This window comes from Pygocentrus nattereri, chromosome 10 (assembly GCF_015220715.1).
Source record: "Pygocentrus nattereri isolate fPygNat1 chromosome 10, fPygNat1.pri, whole genome shotgun sequence".
NCBI classification, from domain to species: domain Eukaryota; kingdom Metazoa; phylum Chordata; class Actinopteri; order Characiformes; family Serrasalmidae; genus Pygocentrus; species Pygocentrus nattereri.
The window spans coordinates 18,308,128-18,330,120 of record NC_051220.1 but is presented as its reverse complement, the minus strand read 5'-3'; the positions used below and the strand labels follow the sequence as shown (position 1 = coordinate 18,330,120).

General features: G+C 40.4%; 1 protein-coding gene across 3 annotated transcripts in view; it reads left to right on the top strand.

The window, feature by feature from the left end:
- Positions 1-21,993, top strand: part of LOC108430640 (pleckstrin homology domain-containing family G member 3) — a 72,753-nt gene that overhangs the window by 15,140 nt on the left and 35,620 nt on the right. The window lies entirely within an intron of this gene.

Genomic DNA, 21,993 nt, shown 5'->3' with positions numbered 1-21,993 from the left:
TTCTGAGGCCTTTTTTGGATTGATGTGACATGTTGATGTTTTTTTTTTCTGTAAGTGAAAATGAGTTGGCACAAATAATAAAGTATAAAATGTGCCTTAACTTTTGCACAGGCTACAGTTTATATTTCATTGTTTTCAAAATTTGCTCAAGAAGTATGTGTTCTCTGTTGAGTGTGCATTAACATATTTTTCCTTAGAAAATCAACAAAAAATGCTGTTTGACCAGGGGAGCCCAAATTTCCAGAGATTGCTGTGTAGAGTGTTATTACAAACAAAAACACACTTATTGCTGAGATAAATGGTTTTAAATAATATGCTAGACCTGTACTGTCTATATACTGTCTGTATATTAAAAGTTCTGACAAATTATTGACATTATAATTGTATGGACTAGTGGAAATATTCTGAAAGATGATGGATATATATCTATAATAAAAAAGGATAGTTCATAGTGCTTTTAGACTTAAAATCTGTGGAATTAAGGATGCAGTTTGAGCTGGATCGGGGTGCACTGATTTGTCTGCAGAGCTAAAACAAGTGCAGGAATGTCTGAAAATCAAGTCCAATTAGTTTGATTTGGCTTGGCCTGGTGTAACTGTGCAGCCAGTGTGGAAATATTTTATAGTGGATCCAGCCTTTGTATAAGGGGTGTAATTGGACAACTTTGCAAAAGCTCCATTTATATTTTTTACTTTTTTGTGCCTGACTACTGAATGCGCTTGACACTGATATGTCTCTAGTTGAGGAATGCCAATATGTCATTGGCTTCCTTTTTTCGCCGGCTTCTTCTGTCACATGGTCAGTGAGGGCCAAGAAGAGGCCAGAGCTGGGGAGAGCAGAGCTTTACCCAGTTCTGTCCGTCCACACACTCAGGAGTGCTGTGTGTTCCGTCTGCATTTGCAGCCTGTCTAGCCTACAAGCTTGTCTTTCACGGTTTTCTGTCTTGAACCTGAAAGTGCTGACAGCTTCGTTCAGCACCATCGCTGAGATTTGCCAAGCTTTCTGCTGGGATGACTAAATGACAGGTTGAGATGGACAATGACAATCCTGTGTTTCTGAAGGATAGCTAAAGAGAAACTGAGAGAGATGTTTGCCAGAGGTCACCATGCCTCAGGTTAATACCTTGGAGGGGTGGGGTGTGTGGGGTCACTCATCTCTCTTGCATTTGCTTCACTTGTACTGCTTAGCGGGTAGAGTAAATGCTTAAAAATATTTTATTTAAAATGTTAAAGCCAGAATTTTGACCCATTATTCCAATGCAAGGTTCCTAGATTAGCCATGGATATTAACTAGCAATAGCTTAAAAAAACCCATTGAAATTAAGTGGTGATTTTGGATATTAAACAATATGGCTATATTTCTGTTGCAGACATCACGACCCCTGTTCCTTTCATTTGTTTGTTTTGAGGGTCACAATTGTCTCTGAGAAATGAGAACATGTAGACATGCGTATTAAATATGTAAACAATGTTGAAGTTTCACAAAGAAAAGTTATTTTTGTATTTTTATGTTAAAGGGTGTAATGGAACTATTTGCATACAAAATAAGCACCATAGTTCTACACACACAGGTATTCAGGAGAGATGAAGAAAAGTAAAATAAACTTCTCTCAAACGTTTATTGGTAGAACCTCCAGTAACACTGTGTGCCTTTTAACAAGGCCTGGGTGACATCTGAAAATAACTAGCACCACATTTTCTTGCTAAAAAAAATCAGGATTACCAGTTACATCACTGGCACCACCTCTGTGTTATCCATGGCTTGCCAGTAGTACAAACGATACATGTTTACAGTAATTGTGAGAAGTCCAATATCTAGCACAGTGAGTGGACTAAAGTGCAAGCAGAATTGCTCATTTTTTAAGCAAATTCCTGGAGGAATTGGTTATTGTATTTTTTGTTTGTTTGGAGGAAATAAACACATTACCCAGAAATATTAGGGTTTTGGGGCAACACCAAATATACGCACCATATACAACAAATAAGCTAGACTGAAGTTAGACTAAAAGAAAATGGCTCTTTTTGACCTCTTGAGGAAATTGTTTGTGCTTGCAAAACTGACTGACCCCAGTCTATTGGTTAAGCTTAGAAATCTGAAAGACAGGGTCAGTTGGGATCTCCATAAGGACTGGAGTTTTTCCAGACCTATAGGCACCATCAAACCTGACTGAATGACCCAGCTCTCGATGATGTCGTTAAGAGAATGATAAAGATCCTGGACCTTATGGCTCTTTCACCACATTCTCTGCCCCAGGACATCTGCAGGGTCAATGCTCAGGGTAGCCGATAATCTCCTCTATTCAACTGCAGGCACAGAATAATAGCATCTCCCATGCATGAATGGTGCAGCCTAGCAAAAGACGAATAGTGTTTTGCCTCATCTGTCTCTTGCAGTGCACTGAAAGAGGGTTTAGGACAGGAATTTACTGTCTTTTTATTGCACTGTTGCAAATCCTGCCCCTCTCTCTGAGAACTCATTATATTCTCTGTGACTTCACTGCATGTCATTAATAGCTTTTTTTTTTCTCCCCCAAAACTCTTCCACTGCATTAGACAGATTAGCTTTCGACTTTCTGTTGCCCTTCCTGTTGCACTTTTTGTTAGCTTTCATTGCATAATAACTAGAAGATTCTATCTTAGGGGGGTTTGGAAGCAGCACTTATTGTGAACTTTAGCTAAATGAGGCATTCCACGTAGCCATGGAGATTTTCTCCAGCTATGCCTTGTTAATTGGGGGGAGATGGTCACGTGAGGGAGAGTGGCTGGCCTCATGCCTCAGTCAAGCGGTGGAGAACTCCCTAAAACAACATTAAATTTCATTTCAGGCTCACCCCTCCCAAAACGTGCTCGTTCGACTTCACACCTACTCCCTGGCTCCATGTGTGGGGTGTATAGTCACTCAGACTCCACGCTGACGTGCCAACAAGGTCACAGGCTCCACTGTGGATTTTCAGCTTCGATGCTAACGTTTACAATGGGCTTACACCTCTGACATCCCTCCAGACAGATGGTCGGTGTTGTTGGGAGGAAATGGAAGTTTGAATAGAGGCACTTCAGAATGGGCTTGGGGGGTCTATGTAATGCCAGCAGGGTTAATTGGCTCTATTGGCTCCTGCTGTTCCTATGGAAAGGTAGGATTGACTGGTGGTGTTCCACATTGAACGCATTGAATGAGCTGATGTTTGTGAGAGAGATTTTATGAATTAATCTGCTGCAGCTTTTTTTGATGTGGGCTATTAGTGGTTCAGCTCATGAAGGCCTCACCAATGGCAGAGCTAACTTAGCCATATCTGCCTAGAAACTACAGAGAAAAAAGTCCTGACTGGGTAATTTCCCTTGGGCATTTCAAGAACCAAATTATTACTACTTACTTACTATAATTACTAAAATATTACTACAATACTTTGAGGGTTTAAAAAATGAACTAACAATTACGGAGTGTATATTTTTCTTTCACAGCAACCATTAGGCCTTCTTTGAAGGCCTCAAAGGCCGTGTGAGATCTCCCGCACTGCTGCAAGCTAATCATTGGCTGCTTATCTCCTACTTGATTTGATAGAACCCCTTGGAAGATAACGCCATACATTGAGTTTACTTGTCCTGTAGGCTGACTACAGACTCTCCATGACACTCACAATGTTGTTTTTCACAAGTTCAATATTCCTTGCTCTTTGTTTGCTGTTTTATGCCTGTGGCTATCTGCATATTTGGCACATCGCAGACACTGTGCTTCACACTGAGCCCTGTAATCTCTCCAAATTATAAGGCAGAAGTGGAGAACCATGAAGGCTAAATGGTTTTAAATTGTTGGGTTTAGATAATGGTGACGAAGATGAAGATAACCCTGTGATATGACGTTTCAGTTGTGTCTGTGTTATGAGGAAGTTGGTATGGAATGTGTAGCATAAAAATAGCATCAGCACAGCCCTACCTAATGACTTATGATGGCCCGTGAAGTCAGCTTGTCTTGGGTGTTTATAGGGAGTGAGATTCAGCTGTGCTTCTGAGGAGCATATGGCAGGCAAATGGAATTGAATGCTCAAACCAGTTGCTTTCACTTTTAAGCACGTGTTAAGGGTCTGCAGTAAGTGCTCAGTGGTTGACCTTAACCTGAGTGAGCCGTGTTCTGACTTTGCCTGGTTATCTTGAATGTTGGTCTGAATTGTGTGCTTAGTCCCAGCTGGTAGACATTTGCTCTGCGCTAATGACTGACGATTTGGTGAAACTCCTCCAGAGAATGTGGAATGTGCTCATTGTTTAACGAAGCAAAAGCATTCAATTAGAATATGACTTGAGGGGGTTGCTTAGCAGTCTAATAAGGTTTTAAGTTGCAGGTACCAGCCCAGGAGTGAGACTAAGTATGGCTATATTAGGCTAAAATGGCAAAGGCTGAAGATACTGAGTTGCCAGTTTATCACACCTACCATTAGAGTCGGCGAGTATACTATGAAAGTGAGTATATGTAAAATTGAGTACTGGTGTGATGTCTTCTGAAATGTTTTTTACCATGTAGTAAATTAAAGCCAAAAACAAACACAACGAATAGGCCAAAAACAACTCCGCTGCTATCTTGCATTAATCAATGTATCCTTTTATACCGGCCATACACTACTATGTACGTCAGCAGGCTTACACACAAGCTATTTAAGTTTTCCTGTGTGGCCTGCTACATAAAGCAAAACACACTCCTCTCAGGCAAACAAGCAAAAGGTTTATGTACATGTACCACTTTGCCTATTGCACCATGCTATGTTGGCACTGATTATTAGGTCTTTTTGTGATGGTTTCTTGTAGGGCTGGGGCAAGAAATAATTTTGAAAAAGAGGTAAATCAGGCCAAAAGTATTTTTATTATTATTTTGGGTTTTTCTTTATTAGAAATCAAGGTATTTTACAATTAGGTATATATCTAGGACAGTAAAACTGTGCACCAGGCAGGATTGAAAAGCCTTGAGTCTGAGGAGCTCTTGGTTGCTTATGTAGTTTGAAGCTTAAAGCTAAGCAGAGCCGTGAATCCTACACCCCCCAACACACACACACACACACACACACACACACCCAGCACAGCTGCAGAGCTTCAGTTCATGTATGTTGGTTGCCACTACTACTACTATGCATCTTCTGCTCACGTTCTCAGTGTTATAAAAAAGTGCATTAAAACGAAGCTTTCAGTGCATTAAATAAGTAATACATGTTAAAAAAAAGACCTCATGACAATTTAAAGTACTGTTTATGCTGTTTTTATTCATTGCTATGTATATAAATGAAGTAAAACCAGGACTGGAGTTAAAGGATTGCCATGCGCAGAGCTCATGCAAACAAAATGACAAATAGAGGCTGTTGTTATTGATAAATTGATAAATGGACCCAGCCAAGTTTCCATAAAATATAGCATGTTGGTGCACAATGTTTTTTTTTGTTTGTTTGTTTCTTTGTTTGTTTGTTTTTTGCTGAATTTAACATGTAGGAGAATCAACGTGAAGTATAATAATGTTAAATTCAGCAAATAAACAATAATTGTGAGTTTAAAAATTAGTGTGTTCGCTGTAGAGGATGTTTTTACTTATTTGCACTTAGAAACTCAACAGAATGTAATTTGCTCACGGGCTCCCACGCTTTTACGTAAGACAGCTTTAAAAAAAAAAAAAAGACAGACAAATCAAGAGATTAATACTGTATTGACTATGACTGTTGACACCCCACCTAATTATTAAGTTCAGGTGTTTCAGCCACACCCACTGCTAAGATATGTACAAAATCAAGCACGTGTAATCTTCTTAGACAAACACTGACAGTAGAATGGGTCGTACTGAAGAGCTCAGTGACTTTAAATGTGACAGTGTCATAAGATGCCATGTTTGCGACAAGTCAGTTTGTGAAATTTCTGCCCTGTTAAATCTGCCCTTGTCATCTGCAAGTTATTGTGAAATAGAAGCTGCAATAGCTCAGCCATGAAGCGGTAGACCCAGCAAACCTGTAGAGCATTGATGCTGATTGCTGAGGTATGTCAGGCCTTGCAATGCAACATCTGTACCTGACCTTGCAAATGCACAGTCAACTGAATAGGGGAAAAGTCATTATAACATTTAAAGCCTGTGATTTTTGGAATTTTACACTATTTCCAAAAGTATTCACTCACCCATCCAAATCATTGATTTCAGGTTTTCCAATCACTTCCATGGCCACAGGGGTATAAAAGCAAGTACCATGCACCAAAAAGCATGCAGACTGCTTCTACAACCATTATGAAAGAATAGGTCACTCTCAGGAGCTCAGTGAATTCCAGCGTGGTACCGTGATAGGATGCCATGTGTGCAACAAATCCAGTTGTGAAATTTCCTCACTACTAAATATTCCACAGTCAACTGTCAGTGGTATTATAACAAAGTGGAAGCGACTAGGAATGACAGCAACTCGGCCACGTAAAATGATAGCGGCGTCAGCGCTTGAGGTCACAAACTTTCTGCAGAGTCAATCACCACAGACCACCAAACTTCATGTGGCCTTCAGATTAACTCAAGAACAGCGTAGAGAGCTTCATGGAATGGGTTTCCATGGCCGAGCAGCTACATCCAAGCCTTACGTTACCAAGTGCAATGCAAAGCGTCGAATGCAGTTGTGTAAAGCGCCATCACTGGACTCTAGAGCACTCTTCTCTGGAGTGACCAATCACGCTTCTCCATCTGGCAACCCAATGGACGAGTGTGGATTTGGTGGTTGCCAGGAAAATGGTACTTGTCTGACTGCATTGTGCCAAGTGTAAAGTTTGGTGGAGGGGGGATTATGGTGTGGGGTTGTTTTTCAGGAGTTGGGCTCCTAACTTTGTGGGAACAATTTGGGGATGGCCCCTTCCTGTTCCAACATGACTGCGCACCAGTGCGTAAAGCAAGATCTATAAAGCCATGAATGAGCGAGTTTGGTGTGGAAGGACTTGACTGACCTGCACCGAGTCCTGACCTCTACATGATGGAACACCTTTAGGATGAATTGGAGCAGAGACTGAGAGCCAGGCCTCCTCGTCCATCATCAGTGTCTAACCTCACAGATGTGCTTCTGGAAGAATGGTCAAAAATTCCCATAAACACACACCTAAACCTTGTGGAAATCCTTCCCAGAAGCGTTGAAGCTGTTATAGTTGCAAAGGGTGGGCCGACATCATGTTAAACCCTATGGATTGAATGGGATGTCACTCAATTTCATGTGTGTGTGAAGGCAGACAAGCAAATAATATATAATTTGGTAATATAGTGTATATCCAACAAGCTCAAGGTGTGATGCTCAAGTATCCACATAGTTTTGTCTATAGTGTCTACCTGATAAAATGGCCAATGTATTGTAGGTACAAGCTAGGTGTACCTAATGAACTGCAAAAGTAGTGTGCAGAAAATGTTTATGGTTGGTGATGAAATCTGTATCTGGCACATTCTCTGAAGTGTTTTCTGTTCTCAGAAGGTCTTTCTTTACAGCCTGAAGAGGAGTAGTTTCTAGAGGCGCCTCGCTTTCTTTGCCCAAGAGCTCTAGATTAGGTCTTTATTGGTTGTGTTTACTTGAGTGCTTTGCTTCTCTTAAGGATGTGACCTGAAATGTGATGAACTCTTTGTCCAACCTAATGAAGGATTGTACACGGCCTATTGGCAGATCCTGGAGGCTCCTGCTCATGATTTAAAGCTGTGAAAGTGAGAACACACAAAAAAATTCAAACTGCTAAATTACAGGGTTGCTCCAATTTGTCAGCCTCCTGTCTGCAAGGGGCTTGCGTGGGGTATTCCCTATTTTTAATGACAGATAACTGCTTCAAAAAAGGGGAATTATCCATGTGAAATTGACTGAGTCTGTCTGTGAGTAACACATCTCCTCACTCTTAACACTTCTAAGAAGCTCGGCCTTCTGATTCTGTGAAGAGGAGAAGCTTCTTTGGTACCTTGCTTCACATGTTTACTTTGTGGAGCTGAACAAAAGAGAGATGTGAACACAAAGCACTGAAGATGCTCAATTCCTTACAGGTTTGTTTTTCGCTCAGAAGCAGACATGTCCAGTATATATTTTTTCTCTTGGTACATACATTCTTCTAAGCCGCTTCTCCTTCTGGGTCACGCGGGGTGCTGGAGCCTATCCCAGCTGTCATTGGGCGAAAGGCAGGATACACCCTGGACAGGTCGCCAGTCCATCGCAGGGCAGACAGACGGACGGACACATTCACACCTACCACTTTTACCATGTCCAGCGGCCTGACTGCATATCTTTGGACTGTGGGAGGAAACCAGAGGGGCCAGTCAGTATTAATTCACCTAGTGTTCCTAAAATGCAAAACTCCCAGTAGTTCCCAAAAGTGCCAATCAGACCTGAATATTGAGCCAGACCTTCTTTTTGAGCCTGTGTTTGTTGTCAATAATATTGTTGTCTTTCTGAAGAATAATTTCAGCAAACAAGAAAACTACAGTGTTTTATTAACCAAAATAGATTATCAGTGATTTAATTGTCTATGCATTATGTGTACGTCCATGAGTTACCAGGCATTCAAATGTAGAGCTACAGAGAAAGTGGAGACATAATGAGCTGTTAATATGCTTCACAGTTGTGACTCAAATGGTCACTGTCCTCACAACTATCAAATTTGCCAAATCTAAAAGTGTGTGTGTGTGTGTATATATGTGTGTATATATGTGTGTATATATGTGTGTGTGTGTGTATATATATATATATATATATATATATATATATATATATATATATATATATATATATATATATATATATATATGTGTGTGTGTGTGTGTATGTATGTATGTATGTATATATATATATTTGTGTTCCCTTTATTTTTTTTGAGCTGTGTGTGTGTGTATATACACTGCTCAAAAAATAAAGGGAACACTCAAATAACACATCCTAGATCTGAATGAATGAAATATTCTCATTGAATACTTTGTTCTGTACAAAGTTGAATGTGCTGACAACAAAGCCACACAAAAATCATCAATGGAAATAATTTTTTTTAACCAATGGAGGCCTGGTTTTGGAGTCACACACAAAATTAAAGTGGAAAAGCACTACAGGCTGATCCAACTTTGATGTAATGTCCTTAAAACAAGTCAAAATGAGGCTTGTCTGTGGCCTCCACGTGCCTGTATGACCTCCCTACAATGCCGGGGCATTCTCCTGATGAGGTGGTGGATGGTCTCCTGAGGGATCTCCTCCCAGACCTGGACTACAGCATCCGCCAACTCCTGGATAGTCTGTGGTGCAACGTGGCGTTGGTGGATGGAGCGAGACATGATGTCCCAGATGCGTTCAATCGGATTCAGGTCTGGGGAACGGGTGGGCCAGTCCATAGCTTCAGTGCCTTCATCTTGCAGCAACTGCTGACACACTCCAGCCACATGAGGTCTAACATTGTCCTGCATTAGGAGGAACCCAGGGCCAACCGCACCAGCAAATGGTCTCACAAGGGGTCTGAGGATCTCATCTCGGTACCTAATGGCAGTCAGGCTACCTCTGGCGAGCACATGGAGGGCTGTGCGGCCCTCCAGTGAAATGCCACCAACACCAGTACTGACCCGCTGCCAAACCGGTCATGCTGAAGGATGTTGCAGACAGCAGATCGCTCTCCAGGGCGTCTCCAGACTTGGTCACATCTGTCACATGTGGTGACAGTTACGGTTAGAAACCGACTCCATGAGGATGGTATGAGGGCCCGACGTCCACAGATGGGGGTTGTGCTCACAGCCCAACACTGTGCAGGACGCTTGGCAGTTGCCAGAGAACACCAGGATTGGCAAATTCGCCACTGGCGCCCTGTGCTCTTCACAGATGAAAGCAGGTTCACACTGAGCACATGTGACAGACATTAGAGTCTGGAGACGCCGTGGAGAGCGATCTGCTGTCTGCAACATCCTTCAGCATGACCGGTTTGGCAGTGGGTCAGTACTGGTGTGGGGTGGCATTTCTTTGGAGGGCCGCACAGCCCTCCATGTGCTCGCCAGAGGTAGCCTGACTGCCATTAGGTACCGAGATGAGATCCTCAGACCCCTTGTGAGACCATTTGCTGGTGCGGTTTGCCCTGGGTTCCTCCTAATACAGGACAATGCTAAACCTCATGTGGCTGGAGTGTGTCAGCAGTTCCTGCAAGATGAAGGCATTGAAGCTATGGACTGGCCCACCGTTCCCCAGACCTGAATCCGATTGAGCACATCTGGGACATGATGTCTCGCTCCATCCACCAGCACCACATTGCGCCACAGACTGTCCAGGAGTTGGCGGATGCTGTAGTCCAGGTCTGGGAGGAGATCCCTCAGGAGACCATCCGCCACCTCATCAGGAGCATGCCCAGGCCTTGTAGGGAGGTCATACAGGCACGTGGAGGCCACACACAATACTGAGCCTCATTTTGACTTGTTTTAAGGACATTACATCAAAGTTGGATCAGCCTCTAGTGTGTTTTTCCACTTTAATTTTGTGTGTGACTCCAAATCCAGGCTTCCAATTGTTAATAAATTTGATTTCCATTGATTTTTGTTGTCAGCACATTCAACTTTGTACAGAACAAAGTATTCAATGAGAATATTTCATTCATTCAGATCTAGGATGTTATTTGAGTGTTCCCTTTATTTTTTTGAGGTCTGTGTGTGTGTGTGTGTGTGTGTGTGTGTGTGTGTGTGTGTGTGTGTGTGTGTGTATATATATAAAATATGGAAAAAATTGCAAACATGACGATGATTCATTTGTACCATAAGGTAAGTTCCAGATAGTTCCTTAGCTTTCAGCTGTTTTGGCACTCCACAGAAATTATATTCTAAACTCCTAAGAAACACTGGTGGTTAGCACTTCGTCCTATTCTTGATAACGTTCATATTTCATAAGCTACATTCAAAAGGTGGGTGTCATATGAGAGCTGTAACTGCCTTCTGTCCAGTCAAATAGATGGGTGATGTAATTTTAAACCCTTATCAGAATCATAATCCTTTATTGATCCCAGTGGGAAATTGCAGTTGTTACAGTTGCAACCATTTATGTAAAAGAATAAACACTTTAATTATTTAAAACACAGATAAAGAGAAATTTTGCAATATGTACACGAGATTTGAGTTCTTATGAATATCGAAAAGTGGCGCTGACTGTGATAATAAATATGAAACATCTAGTATAAAGCAGTTCAACTCATTAAAATTATTGTCCCTCTGAGTTATTGCACACTATTATTATTATTATTATTATTATTATTATTATTATTATTACACATGAACCGTTTTGTATTGAGTTTTGCACAGATGAACCATGCTTTTTGAATCACACACTGAGGGAGGAGTTATAGAGTTTGATGGCCACAGGTAAGAATGACTTCTTGTGCCCTCTGTGGTGCATTTTGGTAGAATGAGTCTTGCACTGAATGAGCTCTTGTGTCTCATCACTGTGTCATAGAGTGGGTGGGAGCCATTGTTCATAATGGCCTTCAGCTTAGACAGCGTCCTCCTCTCCGACGCTGCCATCAGCAAGTCCAGCTCCACACCCACAACATCACCGGCCATGCGGATCACTTTGAGTCTGTTGGCGTCTACCACCCTCAGCCTGCTTCCCCAGCATGCAACAGCATAGAGGTTAGCACTCGCCACCACAGACTCAGAGAAGATCCTAACCATAGTCCGGCAGATGTTGAAGGACCTCAGGCAGCTCAGAAAATAGAGACGACTTTGATCCTTACTGTAGAGGGCGTCAGTGTTCTTAGCCCAGTCCAGTTTATTGTCAGTATACACTCCCAGATATTTGTAATTCTCCACAGTGTCCACCCTCACCCCCCCTTATGGACACAGGGGTCAACGGTGCCTTGTCCCTCCTCAGGTCCACCACCAGTTCCTTTGTCTTTGTCACATTGATCTCCAGGTGTTTCCACTCGCACCATGCGACAAAGTCCTTCACCGTCGCCCTGTACTCTTCCTCATCACCCTTGCTGATACATCCAACTATTGCAGAGTCATCAGAAAACTTCTGAAGGTGGCAAGTCTCTGTGCAGTAGCTGAAGTCTGTGGTGTAGAGGGTGAAGAGGAAGGAAGAGAGGACAGTTCTTTGTGGAACTCCCAGTGTTGCTGACCACTCTGCCCGACACACAGTGCTGCAGAGTGCTGCAGTGCACAGTGCTGAAAGTCGACCCATTTTTCTACAAATATGGGCTATAAACTGTAAACAAATGGTGTCTCTGTCAGTGATCTGCTCCATAAAAATTATTTTTAGAAAATAATGCAAAGAGCGTCTAAGATTTTGGGCTTTCAGCAGTAAATTGTAAGCATATAGCGATATGTGTGATCATAAAACACATTTTCTGTTTATTTGAAGGGAACTTTTATTAATAAATAAATAAAATAATGTATATTTATTTCATGCAGTTACTGAATAATTTGCCTCAAACCAAAATATACCCCTGGAGAATAAAAGGTTCATAAAGCATCCATTTCACACAAAAAGTAAACGAAGCTGTAGAGCCTGTTTACACCTTTGCATTCACTTGGATTTCATGCCTGGATCATATCTGGATAAATTTTGGCCTGGTTCCATTTACACTTTTTGCCAGAATGCATCCCCAGTTTAATAAGATGAAATCTGAATGTACTTTCCCCACATAACTCAACTTGAATTCTTCAACACTTTACTGTCAGAATTTTCATATCATTAGAGTCCTACTTCTCAACACCACTTCTATAACTCGTATAACTAGTACCATCAAAGACTGAGAAGACTGATCTGGACCAAAGTGCTGACTGTGGATCTTCTCTGTTTCTTTTATTTTATATTGCAAAGTTCAGGGTAGACTTGGCAACGGTCACTTCCAGGCTCACACTGAGGAGGAAGGCCTGGCATATGATGTCATGGAGAACATTATGTGTCAACTTCTCCCATACAGAGCTGTCCCTTATGCGTCTGTACTGCCTCTGTCTGCTTTACAAAGAGATTTGCATGAGGCCAAAGCCCAAGCCTCACATTTCCCTGTAAACACATGTTAGCATTGGTCGGTAAAGAAACAAAACCAAAACACCTCCAACAAGATCTGTTCAGTGGTAGAACACTTGCGCATTTGCCATTTTTCCACAACCTGCAGCCACCAAGGGAATAGTTCTGGCACATCATATTGCAATGCTGGGTAAAATTCCCTGCAGTCTGCACTAAGGTACAGAGCAGTTTATGTCCATTGTTGTGTCATGTTTTATGACCTGTTTTTTCAGTGTATTGACAGGATGAATTCATAGTGTGGCGCTGATGATAAATAGCTGATTCGGGCTGTATTAACGGTGTGCTAAAGGAGTGTCTTCATTGCAGGGGTGTGGTACTGCTTCCTCTGCCGATTCACATTAGTCGGAGTGAGTTGGAGAGCTTGTCTTGGAGTGTAGATGGTTGGTGAGACTGGGTAACTTTCAGTAGAAAGGAAACCACTTTTTTTTTTTTTTTTTAATTGAGGGGCATGTTTTTGCTGTCACATGCTTGTGGTTAGACAGATGGAATTTCTCACCTTCCGTAAAAGTCTACACCTGCGTTATACAGACAGAGCTTTTCAGGTCACATCACTGTCCAGGTATGTTAATATTTTTTTTGTGTCGTTACTATAGGTTTTCAGTGCTTAAAGAAATATTCATATTTATTATCATCTCTAAATGAAGTTTGGTTAATGAGGTTTTTTTTTTTCTTTTCTTTAAATCTTTGTTTTGCACTGTGTTGTGACACTGTTCCAGTGTCATGATATTTAGATTTCATATGATTTTTGTTGTATATTATTCTACACTTTTGGTCTCTTGTTGAGGATCCTTTGCGCTCTTCCTTTGCGAGGGCTCCATAGTAACTGCTTTGACTATGGGACAAATGTGGGCGAGAGGCAAAAAAACCAGCCCTCAGGTGAAATTTGCATCAGATGCTCTTACAGTAACATTAAAGCGCATTCACAGCTACTAGGGACAGCAAGCATCTAGGTCTAGACCATGTTATTTAACATTTGATGTGCGCAACTATTGTGAATTTTTCAAGGTTTCATGCCTTCCGTTTAAAGAGAGTTACGGCTGATGAATGATATTGCCAACATGATTACATATAAAGGCCTTTTCCACTGAATTAATACATTAATTTAGTTGTTAAGCTGTAAACAGAGTTAGTCAGAATGATTTGATGTAAATGGTGCACTGTAGAGAAACCAGTGTGCGCCAGAATTCCCAATATCTACAACACAAATATAGCCATTTTATTTATTATCCAAAACTGCCCATGAACCTACACTTTACTTTAAATGGAATCTTGATGATGGTAAAATGGTGGTTTAATCTGAAGAAATTTTATTTGGGTGCTGTCTTGCCTTAGAACACACTGCATGTTCTATCATAACACCATGTTTATGGCATCAGCAAACATATTTGTAACCATTTCATTTTGTTGACTTTCTGCGGGGTCGCGTTTAAAGGTGTTATACTTGATCGTAATGCCTCTGGTTTTCTAGAACATGTTACATAAAACCACTCTGAAAGCTTTACTTATAAAATTCTGAATTATGCAGACATTTTAATAAATTGGGTAAATACAGACGTTTGGAGAAATGAGTAACACAACATTTATTAAACAAATTAACACAGTAAACTGCTACTTCGCTTTAGCTTAAAGTTGAGGTAATGAAACGTGCTTTCTGTCATTTTAGGCTGATTCCCTTTACAAGTGCTTGACATGATGTACAAGCTACAAGACAAAATAAAGATGCCAATAATACAAAGTGCTTTTTTGAGAATTTTTTTAGGGTAGCGCCACCTCTGTGCTGAGACAGTGAGGTCATGCAGGTCATGTAAGCTAATGAGAATGGATGATGTTATGTAACAGTAATCTCCAGCTGTTTGTAAATAGTTATTGACACTTTTGTTTAATTTTGTCCATAAAACTTTAGTTAGCCTACATACAAGCAGTATGTAGTCGAGATCATGGTATGTATGTATGTATATATATGTGTGTGTGTGTGTGTGTGTGTGTGTATGTATGTATGTATGTATGTGTATATATATATATATATATATATATATATATATACACACACACACACACACACATACATATGTATGTATGTTGTGTGTGTTTGTGTGTGTGTGTGTGATCAATGTAAAGGTCATGATTGAGACTAAAAAGACGCATTGTATATTTTAAAGCTTATTTGTACATGAAGGGAGCTGGAATTGGCAGAATCTCTATCCTCACTGGCAACAACAATTTTTGCATATCATCCTGACATACTATTCAGCCAATGTTTCAGTCGACCACTATGCAACTCTCCTTTATGTTCAGTTAGATTCAGCCATAGTGGAATCTGGAAAAAGGAACTTCTGTATAGTATATTGTTCATGCTCATGTAGCATGAAGGGGAAATAATTACTCCTGTTTTACATTTGTCACCTGGCAACCAGATAGGAAATGTCCAAGACTGTAGCTTTGTCCATGTTCTTCTTTTGTGGTCAGTGTAAGATCACCAAGTGCAATCGGCGTTGTAACCTATACTTCAACATGTGCTGCTTTTTCTGCTGCCTACTGAGCTTCATCACTTCTGCATTAAGCGCTTGAGCCTAAAATAAAGGAAATCGCTTTATTTCTGCCATTTTGGTACTTAGTCTGAATTATTTTCACCTTGAAAAGGCATCTAGTATATATTTTAATATATATATATTTTAATAAGTATGTTTTTCTTTTACATTTTATGATTCTTTATCTGAAATTTTAGGGATTCATTGATATGAGAAGTGTTCTCTTTTTAAAGCAAATATCTGTTGATACCATTGTTATTCCAATTACGTTGTGCATTATTAGAAATGAGAGGCTAAACTGGTATAATCTCTTTTAAAGACACTTATGTAGGGCAGGGATTTTTCCATGGCGTGAAATGTGTATTTAGCTGAATGTCAGGGTGTTTATGTATGAGCTTCTCACAGCACATTCTAAATACTACACTCACCTTGGCTTGAGTTAATTATTAGTTGACTAGTTAGTTGGGTTTTTTTCCACTTCAGTGCCTTATCTGCTACCAGGAAGAACTCTCAACATGTGTTGAAAGGGTATCGGAGGAAGGCTGCTGTTGCAGGATCAGATTTTCACCTTCCGTCCCGCACCAGAGTGCGAAAACAGCAGTTAGTGAACAAAGAGGCTTGGTACACAGGAATCAAGGGCCTGAATTTATCTCATTAATATCAAAATTATTGTCTAGCCTGTATTGTGATAAATAATCTTGCTTGGACAGAGGTAGCCTGTTCCTAAATCTGTCCTTCAACTGTAAAATGCTTCTTAAATAGATTTGGCATGGTTACAGGATTTAATGCTATTACGTCTTTTTAGAAGTCATGGTGGAAACAAATGGCCTACTGCAAGATTTCCCTCCAAAGGATGCACTAGTACATGCAACATGATGTGTTTTTGACAGCTTGCTAGTGTCTAAGAGGCAGTAAAATGCCTTTCAGCCAATCTGCCAATTTGACCATTATGCTTGTGCTTTAATAGTTGGGGGGGGGGCGAGGAATGTCCGCCACAAGTCCTTTTTTATTCTATGTTTGACTGGAAGACCAGGGGGTATTTGTAATATTTGCAATAATTTGCCATATTGCAAGAAACATATAACAAGTAAAGTCAAATTTATTTGTTTAGTGCTTTTTACAACTGATGTGGTCACAAAGCAGCTTCACAGAATTCCAGAAAAGACAAAGTTTTAACAAGAATGTAAAACCCCCTCTGGTGGGCAAGCCAGGGTCGACAGTGGCAAGGAAAAACTCCCTCAGAGCTAAGGAATAAACCTTGGGAGGAACCAAGGCTCACAAGGGGGGGACCTATCCTCCTCTGGTCAAGCTACCTCAAGTTATTATACTACTAATGTTAATAGCAGTAGTATTAGTAGTAGTAATACCTAGGAGTCCATGAAAACGTCAGTGTAGGGTGGGCAGCTAGTCAAAAGCAGGTGGCCGTAGCTGGGGCATAGGCAGCTGGTCTGAAGCAGATAGCAGGAGAACTGAACAATCAGTCGTCCATCAGTGTCTGGTTGGACATGTGGGCGGTCGTTTACTCTGAAAAAGGTAGAGAAATTGAATTAGTTTTGTTCTGTTTGGCTGTATGTAAAACACAGAATGTGAACATTTCCACTGATCTGACTGACAACTGAACTAAAAGGAGAGAACCAGAAGGACACACAGACATGGCAGCACTCTGAAACAGTTTGGCATTCCTCCGTTCACAAACCTGAGTTTGTGATAGTACCAGCATCTCAGAATTAGTATGAATTAGAATTGAGAACCATTTGTCACTGTGTTTGCGCACTGTGACATTAGACCTCTGCATTTAACCCATCCGTGCAGTGAAACACCCACATGCCTGCACACTAGTGAACACACACACTAAAGGGCAATGAGCATACTTGCCCAGAGCAGTGGGCAGCCCTATCCACGGTGCCCGGGGAGCAATTGGGGCTTGGGTGCACTCAAGTGTCCTCACTGATGATCTGAAGGCAATTATCTGGGCTGAAGGCAATTAAATCCTCACAGCAGTATTCCAACATGTAGTGTAAATCCTTCCTGGACATGTGAAAGCTGTTACTGTAGCAAAACAGAGACAAACTACCTGTTGTTACCCTTGATTTCAGAAGAACTGTTGGATGAGAAGGTGTCGACATGTTTGGATATGGACATTTTCATAAATATGGGTATTAAAAAACAGCAGTTTAATCTGTAGAGAAAAGGGTTTTTACAGTTTTCTTATAGAAATGTATAGCACAATAGAGGTATTCACTTAGACCTGTTCCTCCATAAATGATGCCACATATTACAATAACAATTTTTCTAGACAGAAAGCACCTTACTTCACTGTCTGTAGAAACATTACGATACTGAATGTATGTCTGGAGGCTAGACTAACACGATCCTAACTGAGTCATTTCTTTGACAAATATCTGCTTCCTGCTCATCCCCGTACCCCTCGGCCCTGCCTGTCTATGCATGTCTGAGTCTGACGTCTGGACAGAAATGCTCACTGTCCACAATCCGGGCTTCAACCAGCTGTTCTCTCAGACTTTGCTGTCTCAGCTTTAAGATGTGCGTGTGAAGGAAAAAATAATAAAAAACGTTTAAGTTTGGTTTTTGGGAAAGCTTGGCCTTCGTTCCTTCTGTGAAAGAATGTAAATTGCTTCTCTGTCAGGTGTGAGGAATTTTGTTGTTGGCTATCATTGGAATGTGGCCACCTGCTAAGAGTGGTCATTTGGCAAAATACAGTGGCTAATTATTAGCTCTGTCTTAGCAGTAATGTTTATTTAGCATATTTTCCATGTGGATATGAAGGCTCCTATGTTTTTGAAATGATGTAAATTTAAATGTTTTTACTACATAAGTGCCTTTGATCTGATCACAATTATTGAACTGATGCAAATTATTTTCCAAATTTGTTAGCTTTCACAATCATGTGTCTACGTAGCAAAACACCGAATGTGAAATAGATGCGTTATTGTTCATTAGGTTCAGGCAAATGCAAGGAAATGAAGAAAAAAGCAAAATACAACCCCAATTCCAATTAAGTTGGGACGTTGTGTAAAACATAAATAAAAACAGAATACGATGATTTGCAAATCCTTTTCAATCTATATTCAATTGAATACACTACAAAGACAAGATATTTAATGTTCAAACAGATAAACTTTATTGTTTTTCGCAAATATTCAGTCATTTTGAATTTGATGCCTGCAACACGTTCCAAAGAAGTTGGGACAGGGGCATGTTTACCACTGTGTTACATCACCTTTCCTTTTAACAACACTCAGTAAGCGTTTGGGAACTGAGGACACTAATTGTTGCAGCTTTGTAGGTGGAATTCTTTCCCATTCTTGCTTGATGTACAACTTCAGTTGCTCAACAGTCCGGGGTCTCTGTTGCTGTATTTTGCGCTTCATAATGCGTCACTCATTTTCAATGGGAGACAGGTCTGGACTGCAGGCAGGTCAGCCTAGTACCAGTCTGTTGTATCACGTGCAGAATGTGGCTTGGCATTGTCTTGCTGAAATAAGCAGGACGTCCCTGAAAAAGACGTGGCTGGAGCATTGATGGTGCCTTCACAGATGTGCAAGTTACCCATGCCATAGGCACTAACACACCCCCATACCATCAGAAATGCTGGCTTTTGAACTTTGCGCTGATAACAATCCAGACAGTCATTTTCCTCTTTGGCCCGGAGGACACGACGTCCATGATTTCCAAAAACAATTTGAAATGTGTGCTTGTCAGACCACAGGACACTTTTCCACTTTGCTCAGTCCATCTCAGATGAGCTCAGGCCCAGAGAAGCCGGCGGCGTTTCTGGGTGTTATTGATATATGGCTTTTGCTTTGCATGGTAGAGTTTTAACTTGCACTTGTAGATGGAGCGACGAACTGTTTTCACTGACAGTGGTTTTCTGCAGTGTTCCTGAGCCCATGTGGTAATATCCGTTACAGAATGATGTCGGTTTTTAATGCAGTGCCGCCTGAGGGATCGAAGGTCACGGGCATTCAATGTTGGTTTTCTGCCTTGCTGCGTACTTGCAGAGATTTCTCCAGATTCTCTGAATCTTTTGATGATATTATGGACTGAAGATGATGAAATCCCTAAATTCCTTGCAGTTGCACATTGAGAAACGTTGTTCTTAAGCTGTTGGACTACTTGCTCATGCAGTTGTTCACAAAGTGGACCCTGCTTGTGAACGACTGAGCCTTTCAGGGATGCTTCCTTTATACCCAATGATGACACTCACCTGTTTCCAGTTAACCTGTTCTCCTGTGGAATGTTCCAAACAGGTGTTTTTTGAGCATTCCTCAACTTTCCCAGTCTTTTGTTGCCCCTGTCACAACTTCTTTGGAACGTGTTGCAGGCATCAAATTCAAAATGAGTGAATATTTGCAAAAAACAAAGTTTATCTGTTTGAACATTAAATATCTTGTCTTTGTAATGTATTCAATTGAATATAGGTTGCAAATCATCATATTCTGGAATATCTTCCTTCACTGGAATTGGGGTTGTATATGTGTACAGAGATGTCATGTCAGTTGTAACTTATGACTATCAGAGGACACATTTAAAGGGCATTGGTGAGTGATGTTTGTTTATTTGAGCTTGAGTTGTATCTAACAGTTTTAAAGATGGGAATGGTTTGCATGGCCCTCCTCTGAGGTTCTGTTAGAAAATAAGCCTGCTAACCTTCATACAGAAAGTCCAGTCATTCAAATGTGTAGTTTAAAGCTTCTCATATTTGCCTAAGGCCTTAAAATCCAAACAAGATGGCGCTGTCACATCTTTCACCAGCACCGTATTGACTTATGGATCGTCTGACTACAGGAATTGGCTGTGTTCAATTTCAAATGTCTATCACTAACAAATTGTAACCCACTGTCTTCACTCTCCCACATTTTCTCTGTTCTGTTAAATGGAACCATCATGTGTAGAAGCTTTCCCCTCCCCCTGCTGGTTATCATTTGGCCTATTCTGTTTTCACTCTGAATCTTGCGTCCACACTCTGACAGGCTTATCTACACCCACATATGTTTATTGGTCAGTCCGCATGCCTGAGCGCCACTGCCCCATATGCAGCAGATGAGATTGCACTGCTGTGTTCAAAGAGCAGATGCACCAGTATGTATTTCTCAACAGGCGTACAGGAGTAAAAATAGAGCCTTGGTGTGGGTTTTTTTTTTTTAAATGGTACTGATGATAGGCCTAATGTGTAATGGATCAAAGCATGCATCTGAAATTTAAAGAAATTTAAATGTAGATTAAGATTAAGAAGATTGCTCTGTTTGCTGATTAACCCTTAGAAGTTGCAGCTATCGAAGGAATGACAAAAGCATGATGTAGTTTGATATGAACTATTCAACTGCGCATTGAAAAGTTTGTATTCTGAATTTTCAAACTATACTGAGCGTGTTGGTAATTTAAGAAATGTTTTATTATGAATCGAATTTGCTGAAGTTACAGTTTACATACATACTTTTTTTTTTTTTTTTTTTTTTTTTTTTTTTTTTTTTTAAATAACTACTTTCGGTTCTCTGAAGAACCATATTTAGGGAAAAAAGATGCACTTTTAATGCATTTACAAAATGATTCTGTAGAGAACCATTAATTGAAAGCTTTTTCAGAGAACCAAATGGATCCTGTGGAACCAAATGGCATCTGTTTTTAAAAGGACCATCTTTTATAATTTTCTTCTCACTTTTTAATTTTTCCCTGAGGGAAATAATACTGGATGGATGGATGGATGGATACTTTATTGATCCCGAAGGAAATTTAGTGTGGTGTAATGAACCAAAAACATAATCATTTGTTTTTATGACTGTTTTCTAACCTCTCTTTAATCCTTGAAATTTAACAGGCTGTGACTTTTGTCTAAGTGAGCTCTGTATTCTGTCTCATTTGTAAAGCAGTCCAGACTGGAACATTCCTTATATCTTATGGCTGTGGGCCATAGAGACAGAGATATGTAAATGCCTTGGTTTTCGTTACATTACAGAAACAATACATTGAAATCAGCCAGTTTTTGCAGCTTGGTTTTCATATATGGACTGTATTGACTAGAAAATGAATGCTTTTAATTAAAGTGAAAGCTTTAATAACGTGTATATATAGCATCAAAGTCTATCTGCAATATGGGTGCAGTCTTGTTTTCAAAAGGGGAAAAAAACATTTTGCCATGTCTTTGTTTAGCGGATATCAAAACACCTTGAAAAGGAAGTGGAAGTGCAGACCAGAGGCTATCGATACAGAATGCAAATTGAATGCAAATATAATTCATTGCGTAACTCGCCATCTAATTGATTATAATTGCTTAATTAGAATAGAGCAAAATAAAAGTAGTAACTTTTAAAGTCGGCAGTATATTAAGAAAAAAAATGTGAGAGACGACAACTTTTTGGCCAGAACAACTCGATGAATTGAGTTTGTATGGTAACAGAACTCCTAACCACAGTGTCGTATGTTCTGAGACCTTCCACATGAAAGATG